This window comes from Schistocerca gregaria, chromosome 1 (genome assembly GCF_023897955.1).
Source record: "Schistocerca gregaria isolate iqSchGreg1 chromosome 1, iqSchGreg1.2, whole genome shotgun sequence".
NCBI lineage: Eukaryota > Metazoa > Arthropoda > Insecta > Orthoptera > Acrididae > Schistocerca > Schistocerca gregaria.
The window spans coordinates 205992432-206010598 of NC_064920.1; the positions used below are offsets into that span (position 1 = coordinate 205992432).

At 41.8% G+C, this 18167-nt stretch overlaps 1 non-coding gene across 1 annotated transcript; it reads right to left on the reverse strand.

The window, feature by feature from the left end:
* Window positions 1-1614: 1614 nt before the first annotated feature.
* Trnav-uac (transfer RNA valine (anticodon UAC)) lies at window positions 1615-1687 on the reverse strand. Its single transcript has one exon. It is a non-coding gene; the product is annotated as a tRNA-Val (tRNA).
* Between the last annotated feature and the right edge of the window lie 16480 nt (window positions 1688-18167).

The window sequence follows — 18167 nt, forward strand, 5'->3', positions numbered from 1 at the left end:
GGGGCAGTGTGTTCAGAGACGTCAAGTGTTTAAGTTGTATCTGTCCGTATTATGTGTATAAATAACTATTGTGTATGTGAATTGGTAATGTTGACAGTCATTACACATCGTGAACATCGTGTTCGTTACCCAAATCCTACAGCAGTAAGCTGAAACTGCTCAGTGTGAACTATATAGTAGTGAACAATCAAGACGGATACTTATGAATAAAATGCCAAACATGATCGCGAACTTGGTTTAATCTTCAGTTGCTAAGAACATGTAATTCATCCTTGGAAGACGTAGCTTACAAAATCCTCGTTCAATGGAATCTCGAGTAGGGAACTGCAGCTAGTATGGATCAGTTAAGCCAAAAGTTGTGTAGAGCTTTAGTTTTTTTTAAAAATAAGATATAACTGCATAAAATCTTTATTGAACATTTGTTTGTTGCAAATGGCGAAAAAAAGGAAAAAGATTTCTAACACTAATACCACACAGCAGAAAATGAACTTCTAAGAATTACAATTAGAGATGTTAAGAAAAGTGTCGGCTAGTATGGGCCATTAAAAAGAAACAACAGATTTTTGAACAAAAAAGATGTTCTTACAGATAACGAACAAACTAATCTGTTTATATATCTAGCGCACAAGGTAATAAAAAAATAGCTTGTTAAAAAACATATTAACTTGTGGTTGACTGAACCTCACACAACACTTTAAATTTGTGGGGATATATGTATATATACCTCATTGCTTCCCTAATAATTTAACGTTTAATAGTATTCTGTAGAAAGTAATTCCATTTTTTGCCAATTTCCCCTAAATTATTTTCACTCTTTTTTATGACAGTTATTTTTTACATTTATTAACATGTTTTTTGAATGTCTCGAAATTATCTAGCCCAGTTATTTTTAAAAGAAATACAGTATTCAGAGTTTTAAAAGCAAAGTAAATTAAAGCAGCTTGCTTTAGGCACTGTGCATCTAAATTACATCGTCTGTACGTTTTACCCAACGAAACTACTCAGTTTTTCTTCCCATTTAAATATACTGGTAATAAAATTTTACGTAAAAATTGCTTAATTTTTGTTGACAATTTCATATTTTCCACCTGATCTGCAGCATCTAATCCACACATTGTGTTCCATATTGTGGTATTGTGCTTGCTTCCTCATCATCGCCAATCGACCTTATAGATTGAAGTGTGCTAGTTACTTATCTGGACACCAATTTCAGCGAAAGTTTAATTTTATGTTGATTACAGAACAAGACGTTTCCCACGTCACCAAGTGACGGAATTAATCATTAACGTTCTTCCCATTGTCTCTGTGACTTACAAGATATTCTCGGAGCCTCACTTTCTATATCACAGTTGTCAGATTAATAACGAAACGTGCACATAGCTTGTCGGTAATAGGATATAGAAGCAGTTTCACTTTAGAAACTTGCAACGAAAATGCGGTATTATTCAGTTTCTAACTCTGACGACGGTGGAGCAATATTTGATGCTATCGAGCTATTATCAAACATCAAGTTCATTACCAGTGCCTGGCTACCGAGCTTAAAACGTTCCCAAGACGCATATCACCGATCCTCACAGGAGTTTCTTGTATACAATTGATTTAAAAAAAAAATTATGGTCCCGCCCGGGATCGAACCGGGGACCTTCTGCGTGTAAAGCAGACGTGATAACCACTACACCACGGAACCACTATGGAAGTGATTCCTCTCGGACTGGGATACAGTAAACGCCAGTAAAAGTACTTCCCATTATTATACAATATTTTTCTGCTTGCTGATATGAAATTGGGGAAATGAGGCGAGCAAATAATACAGTTCACTTAACATGGGTGTAAGATATATTGTATTGTAATTATGGTGGACCCTTCCCAAATTTCTAACTTTTCGAATAACGCGATTTCACGTGTGTACATAGACTGAAAGTTATCAATATGTCATCCTTTAATTATAATTGCGTCTCAGTTAAATGTTTTACTAGGGCTGTGTCGTACCAAACATGTCTATTGGCGTAGGGCCTGGTTACACCAAATAAGTATTGTGTTCACATTGCTTTAAAAAAATTCCTTTCTTAAATATAAGATGTTTAGTTCTCTCACCAACTTTCGTTCCCCATTTCATTACGTAAATGCTGTTTAATTGTCAAGGGATATAACGATCCAGGGTCAATTTAATGTTGTGCGTGGACCATAATCTTCTGAAGTGCTGGGTGTCGATTAGGCACTATTGTTAATAGTTGTTTCTGTGGTATATGTACGTATTATTTACTTTATATTACTGATTTTAGAATTAACAAATGCATTGGACCTTGATTTTGGATTATTATGTGGGCAACATAATTACTTAAGCAAAAAACTGAAATAAAATTTTTTGACCTATACCGACATAGATCGTCTATAAGCCTTACGCTGAAACTGATCAATTAAATAGGATGAGTTAGGTAACCACTGTTCTATATTTTTAAGGTGGTTCGAATTAGAGGCAAGCAGAAATGATGATTGCCCACCGTTGCAGGTGCTGATAATCTAGAAATTGGTTATCAGTTATTACAGGCTATGTTAAAAAAATAAATGCCTCGTACTAAGAATTTTTGGCCTCTGGATAGAACAAGATTTCGCAATACAGTCCACCCTACTGCGCCACATTACGACACACCGGTAGGGAAAGTCTAATCTACACAGTGATTAGTGGTGGAGTCTGGAAACGTAATATTGCGACATTCGGACGGAGAAAATGAAGACATCACTGAATGGCCCACATATTAAAGTATTGTGAAAAATATACAAATGATTAAAGCACGATAGGCAAACAATCTTTAAAGATACACTCTGCCTCATCCTAGTATTATTGAAAGGAACAAAAATAGTACCAATATCGCAAAAAAGATCTAAGTGATCTAAATTATCGCCATCTCTAACTCAAACGAACAGTTGTCAGACTTCCTAATATTATGGTTGTCCGATTGTTTTGGTTAGAGCCGTAGGTTATTTATGAGAAAATATATCAACAATCGATCTTTAGTCTAGCTCTGGTAACAATGTAAAGCAAATAATCACTATTGACAATATTTTAATACAGCACAATTGTGGAGCATGTTAGATACAACTAATGTTAATTTGTAGTTAGAGAAATGTGATTAATAAAATATAATTGCGTCGATGTATTCTTCAAACTTTCGAAAACACACGTACGGTAGTATTATGTGGACGTCTGATATTTCCAGTGTTTTAAAACTACTGCTCCACTGCCTCACTATAAATTTTTGCTTGAAAATCGCTGAGAAGACCTTACACGTCCTCCACACAGTCCCGATATCTCCCCATGTAACTTCTGTATGTTTTGGAGGCCTGAGGAAGGACATTGCCACTGATTTCCTTCAGACACAGAAGCGCATGCCTGGATGGCATTCGTGGTTCTGTAGTCACAAACATTTTTCCATGAAGACATTAACCATTTTGTCCCACACTGGGAAAACTGCATTGACAGTTATAGTGATTTTTTTTGAAAAATAAACAGTTTGCTTACATCTTATCCATTTGTCTCGCTTTCATTTGAATGCCCCTTATACATCTAGGAAGCGGCGATTCTGTGGAAATACCCTCAGCTCATATGATATAATTGAAACCTATACATAAAACAGTCTGTACAAAGATTTGATTTACATGCAAACACTGATATACTTAAAATGGCAGTAAAAACAACAAAAAGAACAATAGACTTTCATTATAAAGGTTCAATAGTACCTTCACTAGGTTTGCCAAGGATTTAATTTTGGAAAAAAATTCTATTAAAGTTTATGAGTCAGCTCAACCAGTAGATATACTACTGATTAGCACAACTGTTGTTGAGTGTAATATTGCAACGAAAGCACATCTCGACAGCAAACTGATTCCCACAATTTTCAGATTCTTCCCTACAGTGGGCCCATTACTGAGGTACCTGGCAACGCCATATACCTTCCAGTGACTGTACACACATTAGACCACCTCAAGCTGAATATTATTGACCAAGATGGGCATCTAGTCGACTTTTGCAGTGAAGGAATTGTGCTGTGTTTACACTTGAAGCAGGACCAGCATGGGTGTAAGGTATAAAACTGATACACGCAGCTCTCAGTACTCCACATCACTGTGGAAACACACTGTTATAGCACGGGAGAATTATAAATTCCTTAAATTGCTAGATTTGAAACCACACAATGACATCACTCGATATAACCACCACAGTTCAATGTAAAAGCCAACTTATCCATCAGGAATATTTCTCTCACATACCTTTTGTTTCAGCAACATTTGGTAGTAATGATGAAACTAGCATTCTCATTGAACAACAGAATGCTTTAACATTTGCAAGGAGCAGCTTCATGAAAGGAAATCTTGTACAAAAGGATGGAGTTCCTACAAAGTCATTTCAATGTACCAGAATACTTTCACATTCCTGTCTCAGGAAATAAGATACAAACTGAACAGTGTCGAAAATAACCATACAAGAAATGTTGTGTCATATCAACCTTATAGCATATGTTTCTGTTTCAACTACAGATTTGAATGGTTTTTAAGAATGCACAGTGGTTCATAGACATTCCCAATGTCAGATCGATAAGTGACTACTAGACTAGTGCTTTAGTGGATGTATATCACTCAGGATGCTAACGGGGTATTTTCAAGGACATGAAATGCGTTATTGTGAATGTAAAGCAAGAACTAATTATGGTACAAAGTGCAACAGAAAACAGCTCATACATTCAGGACGGTATGCTAACCCTGAAGGCAAAAAGATTTTGCTTGAGAAATTATTGGATTCTGCCTCATATTTCTGTAGCTGACAAGCAGTGTTCAAAGCTTTTAAAGGAACTGAATGTTGTTATTCAACTTCCATCACTTTTTTTTGTTGACGTGGCTGTCTGAATATCTCATACTATCACAGGCGTCGACCCCATGGGGCGTGAGGGGGCTCAAGTCCCCCAATAATTTAAGAAAATTATTAGTAATATTATATTTTGTAAGATCACAAAATTATGTTGGAATTTTGTATTTTCCTTGTACGACGATAGTTACCTTTTAAAATAAATTCACTAATGAGTTAAAACAAAATAATTATCACAGTAGTAAGCAGGATAATTGAAAACGAGTGATGTAAATCATGATAGTGCACGGTGCTGTGGGCACACTTAGAATTTGTCTCGGTGCGCGAACCTTTGGGTAAAGCCTGGCGCAAGCGGGCCAGCGCTGCAGCTGCAGCGGCATCAAAAGGACAGCAGCAGAGGCGTCTAGAACCCTCCGCCTCGTGGCGCCTTGACGCTTTGAGACATTACGATGTCGCGGCTATATAAAGCCCACCCTGCTGTCGCAGTCATTCAATGTGGATAGTTTCGTTCAGTTTATGCTGCAGACGTGTTTAGTGTTCCGAGTTTAATGACTAGTGGGCCATTTTATACGACTATATTTTGTTCGTTTACTTTAGTCTCTTAGTGTATTGTGAACTAAGTTTGCAAAGGATAAATTTGCTACCAAAAATGCGTGCTTGGAAGTCGATCATACTAAAAGTCAATCTCCAACAAACATTGTGTCATCAATTGCTTCGTCGTCTTCAGGCGAGAACCGTTCACAGCCGAAACATGGACAATCCTGTAAGGGAAGATCATTTCAGAAGTCTTGGTTGATCACATATGCATGTTTAGAATATGAAGCATCTACCAAAAAAGTTTTTGCGAAACTTGCAAAGAGGGAGATGCTAAAAATCTATTACAATTTTCTTCAAAAAAAGAAGATGCATTTACTTCTGTAGGGTTTTCTAACTGGAAAAAGGCTTGGGAAAAAATTCCGTCTTCATGAAAATACGTTTACACATAAAGATGTTCTGAAACTAAATTCTATCACTAACCGAAGTATGGTCACCCTACTGAATGAACAGTTAGATAGTGATATGAAGAAAGGCCGCTTGGCTCTTGAGACAATTTTTACTACCATGCAATTTCTATGCCAACAAGGACTAGCAATTAGAGGGCACAAAGATGTAAGCTCAAATTTTTTTCAATTGTTGTAACTCTGAAAGAATGACATACCTGAGTTTAAAGATTGGTTAGGGCGTTCAGGGTATAAGTGGACGTCCCACGATATTCAAAACGAGATCGTTGATCTACTAGGAAAGTCTGTGTTTAGAAAGGTATTGGCTTCACTCAAGTAGACTGAACATTTTTCTATTATGGTTGACGAAACAAGTGATTCTTCGATTCACGAGCAAGTGTCACTCTGTATTCGTACTGTCGATGATTCTTTATTCATCAACGAAGACTTTATTGGCTTATACGAGCAGTTGTAGACAGTCTCCGCCATCTTACGCTTTTGAAGGAGATTATGGCTTTACCCAAAGACTTCATAACCACCGTAAGGGAATCCAACAAAAGGATGGGACTTTTCAGAAGCATACGCTGTGAGAGTGCCAACGACCAAGCTGGTCTATGATCCCTTTACCCGACTCGATGGAGCGCTAGCTTCTAGTATCTTGAGAATATATACCCTTAAAAGTCATTCCGTGTTCCTTTCCGTAGCCTCTATGCGGCCCTGAAATATGTAGCGTCAGCTTCATCTAGTGTGCCAAATAATACAGGATGATTCAAAAAGAATACCACAACTTTAAAAATGTGTATTTAATGAAAGAAACATAATATAACCTTCTCTTATACATCATTACAAAGAGTATTTAAAAAGGTTTTTTTTCACTCAAAAACAAGTTCAGAGATGTTCAATATGACCCCTTCCAGACACTCGAGCAATATCAACCCGATACTCCAACTCATTCCACACTCTCTGTAGCATATCAGGCTTAACAGTTTGGATGGCTGCTGTTATTCTCGTTTCAAATCATCAATGGTGGCTGGGAGAGGTGGCTGAAACACCATATCCTTAACATACCCCCATAAGAAAAATCGCAGGGGGTAAGATCAGGGCTTCTTGGAGGCCAGTGATGAAGTGCTCTGTCATGGGCTGCCTGGCGGCCGATCCATCGCCTCGGGTAGTTGACGTTCAGGTAGTTACGGACAGATAAGTGCCAATGTGGTGGCGCTCCATCCTGCTGAAATATGAATTGTTGTGCTTCTTGTTCGAGCTGAGGGAACAGCCAATTCTCTAACATATCCAGATACTGTAGTCCAGTTACAGTAGCACCTTCGAAGAAAAAGGGACCAAAAACTTTATTGGCTGAAATGGCACAGAAAACGTTCACCTTAGGCGAGTCACGTTCATACTGAGTTGTTTCCCGCGTGACGGTTGACTTTCCCGTTAGTGTGGAAAGTTGCTTCATCACTAAACACAATCTTTGAAACAAAATATTCATCTGTTTCCATTTGAGCAAGGATAAAATCACAGAAATCGATTCTTTTAATCTAATCAGCTGCAGACAGTGCTTGAACCAATTTCAGATGATAAGGTTTCATAACTAACCTTTTTTCGTAGGACTCTCCATACAGTTGATTGTGGAATTTGCAGCTCTCTAGCAACAAGAGCTAGCAGCTCTGCGAGTCGATTTTCCTAGGCTGCGAACAAATGCTTGCTGGATGCGTGCTACATTTTCATCACTCGTTCTCGGCCGTCCAGAACTTTTCCCTTTGCACAAACACCCATTCTCTGTAAACTGTTTATACCAACGTTTAATACACCACCTATCAGGAGGTTTAACACCATACTTCGTTCGAAATGCACGCTGAACAACTGTCGTCGATTCACTTCTGCCATACTCAATAACACAAAAAGCTTTCTGTTGAGCGGTCGCCATCTTCGCATCAACTGACGCTGACGCCTAGTCAACAGCGCCTCAAGCGAACAAATGTACAACTAAATGAAACTTTATAGCTCACTTAATTCGCCGACAGATAGTGCTTAGCTCTGCCTTTTGTTGTTGCAGAGTTTTAAATTTCTAAAGTTGTGGTATTCTTTTTTTCTTGTCTGTACTGTTCATTGTCCACATTTCAATTCCGCATAAGGTTACACCCCAGACCAATATTTTCAGAAAAGACTTTCGAGCACTTAACTTTCAATTCTATATTAACATATTTCTCTTTCCTTGCTGTTTAAATTTAGCATTTTTCATCGTCTTTATTTCTGCTGTCGTCAGTTATATTGCGGCCCAAATAGTACAACTGCTTTTAGTGTCTGATTCCCCAATGCCCATCAGCTTCAGAATTTCAAAGAGTGAATGACACACAACATCGTAAAAAGTTTCCTTGATGGCTCTAGTATCTAAGCCGGAAAACGACACTAATTCCGCCACAGAAGATACGGACATTCAAAGAGGTTGCAGGCCACGAAAAATGTGGACAGGCGTCATTCGCAGTGACTCACGTGGAAATCAAATATTAAAGCGGCCCATATTTTTCAGTCGTATTGTATACACTGGTGTCCAAAACTAAAGCAACAAACGGAAATTTTGCAAGGTTGCGTTTATTCTGCCACAAAACAGTGTAAACAAGTGATAGTAAAGTAGAAACAATGTAAAGAATACAGAACGTAATCAACTGCAACATGCATAACGCTAGACAAAAATGTTCTTGGTTTTTTTTTTCAACTTAACGGATTTGCACACTCATTCTGGCAACTGGTAAATGTGTTCAGTATCCACCAATAAGGAGTTTGGGTCAACAGCATCTCGCAATAACTGCGCATGAGACCCCAAGATCTTTTCACGGTAATAGAAATGCCGTGTAGCTCGGGCCTCCCGTCGGGTAGACCGTTCGCCTGGTGCACATCATTCGAGTTGACGCCACTTCGGCGACTTCCGTGTCGATGGGGATGAAATGATGATGATTAGGACAACACAACACCCAATCCCTGAGCGGAGAAAACCTCCGACCCAGCCGGAAATCGAACCCAGGCCATTAGGTATGATATTCCGTCGCGCTGACCACTCAGTTACCAGGGTACGTGACAGCAGTTAAATCTTACTGATTCACCCATCCATAGGTGGTCGAGTGGTCAACATAGTCTCTGTCTACACGATTAGGAATCCTCCTCGATACCGGCCTCTTTCCACGATGTTTGGGTCCCGAAATCGTGTTCCACGTTCCCTCCACATGCGAATTCGACGAGAATGACTATCCAGACCAATTCGGGCCTCATCTGTGAAAAGAACATTGTCCCACAGTCGACCGTCAATGTGGCATGTTGACGGCCCCACTCTAGATGTTACCTTCTTTGAAGACACGCCAGAATAAACGCCTGTCTACTGAAGCCTTTGTAAACTGTTAACCTCTATACAACTCGTCCAAGGGACGCTGCGAGGTCATATGGAAGTAGCAGTGCAGTTCTAAGGCGGTAGCTTCGTGCCCTTGCACCCAAATAACGGTCCTCTCTTCCTGGTGTCACACAAGATGGGCCCTGCTCTGGTCTTCGTAATAGAGCTTCTGTCGCCTCATCCGAGAAACAACAGAACGATTCACATTAATCCATTGCGCCACATCAGTTTGCGACTGACCTGATTCCATTCTTCCTATGCCCCTCCCCCCCCCCCCCCCCCCTACCCCCACACCGCACTGACCTTAGGCGTCTTCTCTGTGCCATACTGCAACCGGCTGTGACTGTGTACGCGGCGATTGTGGATGTGGGACTACCTTGCAAACACTATCCCGCTTGATAGGTGGCCTGACGTCATTGCTGGCGTTGTTGTCCGTTGATCGGAATGCCATCTGCCGTGCAGGACGCGATCGTAACGATATATGTTGATAGTTTGTATGACTACATCAAGAATTAAACACAGGACGGGGAAATAGCCTTGTTTGCTTTAACTTTGGACACCAGCTAACCGCCGGCTGTGGTGGCCTCGCGGTAAAGGCGCTCAGTCCGGAACCGCGTGACTGCAACGGTCGCAGGTTCGAATCCTGCCTCGGGCATGGATGTGTGTGATGTCCTTAGGTTAGTTAGGTTTAAGTAGTTCACAGTTCTAGGGGACTGATGACCACAGATGTTAAGTCCCATAGTGCTCAGAGCCATTTGAACCATTTGAACCAACACCAGCTAACAGCCAAATCTGAAAACGTCAATTGACGTTAAGAGCTCCTTCAGAGTGTTATTTTCCTGCTCAGTAAGAGTGAAAATACTTACAGAGGCTATACTATTTCAGGATGTGCTCAATTTTAATCGAAGTTGGTGAATATGGCTGTGAGCTAAGTAAAGTTGGCCGCTTATCTCAGGGTAGAGAAGTAAGTACCGCAGGGTTTGAGGTTGTGTGAGTGAAAATGCTTTATTGTTTGTCTTCCAGTACTGAATCCACGGGCACGCGTGACTCGCAATCAATCAGCTGCTGTGGTATAAATTTTGACACAGAAGTACACGGATTGGTGAATGCATATCAGAGATATGGTCATCCTCAAAAGTGGTACTTATTTATAGCAAGTTTTAAAGTTAACTGACGCTGTTATAACACAATGCAGTCAATGAAATTAAATAACTTATCAAACTTTTGTGATGCTGTGTCATACTCAATACAACATGTAAATGAGTACAATTACTGTTGTTCACGGTAAATTGTGACAGCCAAAACAATTGCAGGGTAAAGATTTATTAAAATTCTTGACCGCAGTTTCGGTATATCTAAATGTACCTTCATCAGAAGTAAAATACACCTGTTTTCAGGATTTAAAATGAGATGTCCATGTATTTCGAAACAGCATTTGAAACCTGGGCAGGTACATATTTCAAGATTTTAAACACGGCTGAAACAGCAACTGTTGAAATTCTTCACAGTAAATGAGGAAAAAATTGTTCAAATGGCTCTGAGCACCATGGGACTGAACTTCTGAGGTCATCAGTCCCCTAGAACCTAGAACTACTTAAACCTAACGAACCTAAGGACATCACACACATCCACGCCCGAGGCAGGATTCGAACCTGGGATCGTAGCGGTCGCGCGGTTCCAGACTGTAGCGCCTAGAACCGCTCGGTTACCCCGGCCGGCGGTAAATGATGACAGCCAAAACAGTTGCAGGATAAAGGTTTATTAAAATGCCGTGAAGAATTTCAACAGTTGCTGTTTCAGCCATGTTTAAAATCTTCAAATATGTACCTGCCCAGGTTTCAAAGACTTTCGAAATACATGGACATATCACTTAAAATCCTGAAAACAGGTGTATCTTACTTCTGATGAAGGTATATGTAGATATACCGAAACCATGGTCAAGAATTTTAATAAATCTTTATCCTGCAACTGTTTTGACTGTCATCATTTACCGTGAAGTATTTCAACAGTTGCTGTTTCAGCTACGTTTAAAATCTTGAGTTACTGTTGTTGATCATGTTAAGCCACAGCTGACATTAAAGTTAATGATACATGAAAACTACCTCAGTTTTATTACACATTTATTGTTTTACAACTTGTTTCCTTGAACGTAGCTTGCAGAGCTGTGTCTATGTAGTGACTTCAGCACAACTCGGCAACCTGAAGATGTTCAAAGAAAAGAAACCGGTCGTAACACAATAAATGTGTAACAATACAGCTGAGGTGCTTTTCACTTATCATTCATAATTACTGTTACTAATCAGTTAATCATCCCCTGACACAGGCAACACAGCGACACTTCGTCAGGCATTTATAGTGTCACTATCTTGAGGTTGCTGAGGGAGGCAGCAATTTGAAACAGAGAACATTCGACACGACTTGTTCTGAATGGAGATGACCAGCTTATCACGCCCATTCTTTATCCAGTCGATTGTAGCCTCGTAATATACTGTTTAAGTATTGGCTCTTGAGCAAAAACGTTTGATGACCACTACTTTTCAAGCAGCAAATGGGTGTTACTCTGTTATATCGTTCAATTCAAATGGGTCAAATGGCTCTGCGCACTATGGGAGTTAACTTCTGAGGTCATCAGACCTTAGAACAGAACTACACTACTGGCCATTAAAATTGCTACACCAAGAAGAAATGCATATGATAAACGGGTATTGATTGGACAAATATATTATAGTAGAAGTGACAAGTGATTACATTTTCACGCAATTTGGATGCATATATCCTGAGAAATCAGTACCAGAACAACCACCTCTGGCCGTAATAACGGCCGTGATATGCCTGGGCATTGAGTCAAACAGAGCTTGGATGGCGTCTACAGGTACAACTGCCCATGCAGCTTCAACACGATACCACAGTTCATCAACAGTAGTGACTGGTGTATTCTGACGAGTCAGTTGCTCGGCCACCATTGACCAGACGTTTTCAATTGGTGAAAGATCTGGAGAATGTGGCGGCCAGGGCAGCAGTCGAACATTTTCTGTATCCAGAAAGGGTAGAGCCACGGGTCGTAACACATCTGACATGTAACGTCCACTATTCAAACAGCCGTCAATGCGAACAAGAGGTGACCGAGACGTGTAACCAATGGCACTCCATACCATCAAGCCGGGTGATATGCCAGTATGGCAATGACGAATACACGCTTGTAAGTAGGCTGTTTAGGTTTTCTTATTGGTAAGGCCACATAGCGCTCTGTATGAAAAATCACTGGCTGTGCTGTGCGCAGTCTGTGGCTAGTTTGCATTGTTGTCTGCCATTGTAGTGTTGGGCAGATGGATGTTAACAGCGCGTAGCGTTGTGCAGTTGGAGGTGAGCCGCCAGCAGTGGTGGATGTGGGGAGAGAGATGGCGGAGTTTTGAAATTTGTAAGACTGGATGTCATCAACTGCTATATATATTATGACTTTTGAACACTATTAAGGTAAATACATTGTTTGTTCTCTGTCAAAATCTTTCATTTGCTAACTATGCTTATCAGTAGTTAGTACCTTTAATAGTTTGAATCTTTTATTTAGCTGGCAGTAGTGGCACTCGCTGTATTGCAGTAGCTTGAGTAACGAAGATTTTTCTGAGGTAAGTGATTTGTGAAAGATATAGGTTAATGATAGTCCGGACCATTCTTTTGTAGGGATTATTGAAAGTCAGATTATGTTGCGCTAAAAATATTGTGTCAGTTTAAGCACAGTCATGCATAATTTTTCTAAGGGGACGTTTCACGCTTCCAATGTGCGTTCACCGCGATGTCGCCAAACACGGATGCGACCATCATAATGTTGTAAACAGAACCTCTATTCATCCGACAAAATATTTTGCCATTCGTGCACCCACGTTCGTCGTAGAGTACACCATCGCATGCGCTCCTGTCTGTGATGCAGCGTCAAGGGTAACCGCAGCCACGGTCTCCGTGCTGATAGTCCATTCTGCTGCAAACGTCGTCGAACTGTTCGTGCAGATCGTTGTTGTCTTGCAAACGTCCCCATCTGTTGACTCAGGAATCGAGACGTGGCTGCACGATCCGTTACAGCCGTGCGGATAAGATGCCTGTCATCTCGGCTGCTAGTGATACGAGGCCGTTGGGGTCCCGCACGGCGTTCCGTATTACCCTCCTGAACCCACCGATTCCGTATTCTAATAACAGTCATTGGATCTCGACCAACGCGAGCAGCAATGTCGCGATACGATAAACCGCAATCGCGATAGGCTACAATCCGACCTTTATCAAAGTCGGAAACGTGATGGTACGCATTTCTCCTCCTTACACGAGGCATCACAACAACGTTTCACCCGGCAACGCCGGTCAACTGCTGTTTCGGTATGAGAAATCGGTTGGAAACTTTCCTTATGTCAGCACGTTGTAGGTGTCGCCACTGGCGCCAACCTTGTGTGAATGCTCTGAAAAGCTAATAATTTGCATATCACAGCATCTCCTTCCTGTCGGTTAAATTTCGCGTCTGTAAGACGTCATCTTCGTGGTGTAGCAATTTTAATGGCCAGTAGTGTGCTTAAACCTAACTAACCTAAGGACATCACACTCGTCCATACCCGAGGCAGGATTCGAACTTGCGAGCGTAGCGGTCGTGCGGTTCCAGACTAGCCACTTCGGCCGGCTATCGTTCAGTGAGTGAAGGCTGTGAACGTCACCTCATGACACGCTACTGGAATGTGGCGGCTTACTACTGGATTGGACTACGGATTGCTGTACAGATCATTAATTGCTGCGTTAATAAAGAATTTGCCAGAACTAACAAACTTTTCAGTATTATTTTGGTACCAGCAGGTTGTTGGTCGTGCAAACCCAGCACGTTAAGATTTTGTAAAACTAAATTTTGTTATGTGGTTGTTTATTGTGAATTAATAATTGCTGTGCATTGTGGTACCCGGGAACGAAATAAATTTTTACGAAAGTGGCCATAGTAGTTGTTTTTAACAACTAAGACAGTGAAATGAATGCAAAACTCCGCTTCCTGTCTTTTTAATAGCGTGTTGTACTTGCTAATTAAATACGCTGTCAAATAAATCTGAATAAGTGCAAGTAGGAGGGTTCGGTACAAATTTAGTTATGTATATAGATAGTTCATCCACCCCGGGAATCGAGAATCAGGACGATTTTTGCCTGTTATCAGTATTGATACCGTCATGATATCCATCCTCGGAATTCCAAGACTTTCGAGAACCTTCAAGTTTTAAGTGTAAATTTTTTGTGTAAGTTCGCAACTGCTATTTTATTAATTTTTTAATTTTAATTAATTATTTAATTAACTTTTGCTATGCAAACTGGCGATTGTAGATGCCTTGACTTCGTCTGCTGTTGTCCCTATTGTGATTCCTAGTAAGTCTCCAGGGAAGAAAGCGGTGCAGCCGGCAATAGGACCACTGCTACTATGCATATGTCGAATAACTCTGTGTAAGACTCCAGTTGATACTTTATGGAACACTGGGAACGGCATTAGAAATAATGGAAGTGCAATCTTGCATCAGTTACTAGTATTGTTTTGCTCTGAAACATTAAAGATGCTATACGTCAGATGCAGTGTGATTTTTTAACGGCAATTTAACAGTTAAAAATTAACACAGTACAATTTATGCTGTGAAATCATGTTTTTTTAACAAATTCCATGATTCTACGACAACGGGAAGCACCCTATAGACGTTGATGAGTGAGTGTTTCGTGTATCGAAATATGTGACACAACTAGCCCCATTTTTTGACTGAACTGACTTAGGACCTGAAATAATTTACACCGCCAACGGACCACAGACCTTGTATGTATGCATGCATTAAACCGGGGACCAAGAAACGGCGGAGAGACTAAGTCCTACCGTGGCCCTCAATGGTTCACAACCCCACAGCACGCTACAGCAGTCCACCCACCCCACCGCCGCCCCATACTAAACCCAGGGTTATTGTGCGTTTCGGCCGCCAGTGGACCCCTTCCCATCCCCCCACACCCCGGGAACGTCTCATTCCAGACGAGTGTAACCCCAATGTATGCGTGGTAGAGTAATTATGGTGTACGCGTACGTGGAGACGTGTTTGCGCAGCAATCGCTGACATAGGGTAACTGAGGCGGAATAAGGGGAACCAGCCCGCATCTGCCGAGGTAGATGGAAAACGGCCTTAAAACCATCCACAGGCTGGACGGCACACCGGGCCTCGACGCTAATCCTCCGGGCGGATTCTTGCCGGGGACCGTCACGCCTTTCCGCCCGTGAAGCGGCGCGTAAGACCGCGCGGCTAGCCGGGCAGGCACCACAGACCATAGTATTTGACATAAATTTCAACATACAATGAAGGCTTTCACGACCGGATGCTATTGTTGTTGATAATTCATCCGGGTTATATGGCCGTGGAATTCTTCTATTCCTAACGTTTCGTCCAATCCTACGTTGGACATCTTCAGAGGTATGGCTGGTCCTGCTGAGTCCTGCCGACTGACGAGTCGGGCGTCGGAGAGCGGCCTAAATACCGAGGAAAGTGGGCGTGGTCTAGCTTGCACATAGTAGCAGAGAGAAAACTAGTCAAAGATAAAATGTAACTATCGATAATAGTTCGTCATAGATAATAAAACTGTCCAGCTGTACCTCTGAGGATGTCCAACGTAGTATTGGACGAAACGTTAGGAATAGAAGAATTCCATGGACCACAGCCATATAACCCGGAAGATCTATCAACAACACGTATTTTAACAAACCTGTTCCTCGGAAACGGGGTCTTAACAGGCAGCCAGACAGACAGACGGAGAACAAACTGATCCTATAACGCTTCGCTTTTTGCCAGTCGAGACGCGGAAGCCTAAGAGCCAGTAGATGGACTCTGCTATTAAGGTTTCTACTGTCTACAAATGCTACAAATATTCGAGGAGTGGTCATAAACTTTGAATTATCACATCGAAAAATATCCTTGCTTTTTTTCCAGGTATACGTCTGCAGTCCAGGTACATACTGATATTGCCGGCTGTTGTGGCCGAACGGTTCTAGGCGCTTCAGTCCGGAACCGCGCTGCTGCTACGGTCGCAGGTTCGAATCCTGCCTCAGGCATGGATGTGTGTGATGTCCCTCGGTTAGTTAGGATTAAGTAGTTTTCAAGTCTAGGGGACTGATGACCTCAGATGCTAAGTCCCATAGTTCTTAGAGCCATTTGAAGCATTTGAACCATACGGAAATTCTTATGACACAGCACGCCGCCAGCGATATCAAGATAAAATGCCACAGCACTTCTTCACTACTTTGCAGCTTTTTGTTTAACTTGATTTAGCGGTGTGTTATAATAAGGTGTTGTGGATATTTCCTTGTGTAGCACGACTGTTGATATACGCCTGGAAACAAACAAAAAATTAACTTCAATTTTTCTGAGGAATTTATTAAAACTTTAGGACGACGCCTCGTAGGGTTGTATTTCTTCACCTACTCTTCAAATCATACGGTCGGTATCGCGCCACGTGTCGTTACATTTCCGGAGGTAAAAAGCGCCTCTACAGCTAGCAGCTGGCTGACTCACGCGTGCAGCGCAGGCGGTCCCTGTCGGGCTGGCCGGGAAGCTGCAGCTCGAGCGTGGCGCTCTGGCGCGCCTGCAGCGACGCCTGGTCGCTCTGCGCCGCGTACCAGCCTCCGCACGGGCGCATGCGCAGGCGCAGCCTCGTCGCCGCCACCCCCAGGTTCGTCACGAGGGCCGTCATCCTCGTCGCGTCCTGCTGCGTCGCGTCGACACGCACTTCCGTCACGCGCGCCGCGTTCCTGCAACGCACAGTCTCGTTAACACCAACACGCAGCAAGTGGCGGGTTTGAAAGAGACAACACTCACTCACGAGAAGACAACAGCCTTGCCTCCGGTTCTCACACGGGACGAGTTAGCTAAAGCCGTCGGTACACAGATCGTGCTGTCGAACGGTAACGTTGAGCGTCAAAGTTCAACGTGCTGCCGAACGCTCAGGAACGATGTGACTTGTGCATACGGTACTTGGAACCCAACGTGGTATACGCGATCGCAACGCACTCCAGCGGCAGTTGAGGGATGTTTCTAGTTCGTAAATCACACTATTTACTCAACGGGCGCGCGCGTAAAATTCCCACGTTACCTCTATTAAAACGCACATTTCCTCTATAGTCCAGGAAAAGGAAAGTACCATGTCCAGTCAACAAGGACACAGGTTTATAAAAGTTCCATTACAAAGAGTGCGGTACAAATTTCGAATACTTCTCCGCATAAGGTAAACATTATTTCATCATTCCCACATTATAATAAAACCCCAAGGTCAGTGTTACTTGTTCACTGTTCCTACCCAGTATCTTTGCAACATGTGAATTACGAAGCGTAAAAGAAAAAGGAGCAAAATATCGTTATACAAGTAGCGCAAGCTGTCCTGTAGATTAAGCCAATCAAACAAAGTCACCCCTCAAAGAAATGTGAACATATATTAACATAACATCAACTATTATAGTATATACTTATATTAAACTAATAATAAAGTACCAGAACCTAATAAAAACTCGAATGTTAGGATAAAAAAATTGGAAGTGTCAAGGCGCGAAACACCGCCCCAACTATCACCTCATTACAGGATAATGACGCGACTCATTACGCTTTTTTAAAAATCTCATTTTGTTCTTTGTTTTTTCGTTCGTTGAATCTGCTTGAGGCGGCCATCGCAAGACACTCATTTCAGTTCGTCGTTGCCCCATTAACTCAGTTATTTTATTACAGAGGGCAGCTAACCCTCTGACCGAACACGCTGAGCCACCGATAAAAACTAAACTTCTCACGCGAGGGAATACTTGAAGCAAGGACCCCTCATTTCGCAGCTGCTCACGCTAACCACGGGACCACAGCGCCCCTAACACGCAGGTAACGTTAAACCAACACCAAACCCCGGTCATTTAATCATATTATGTTAC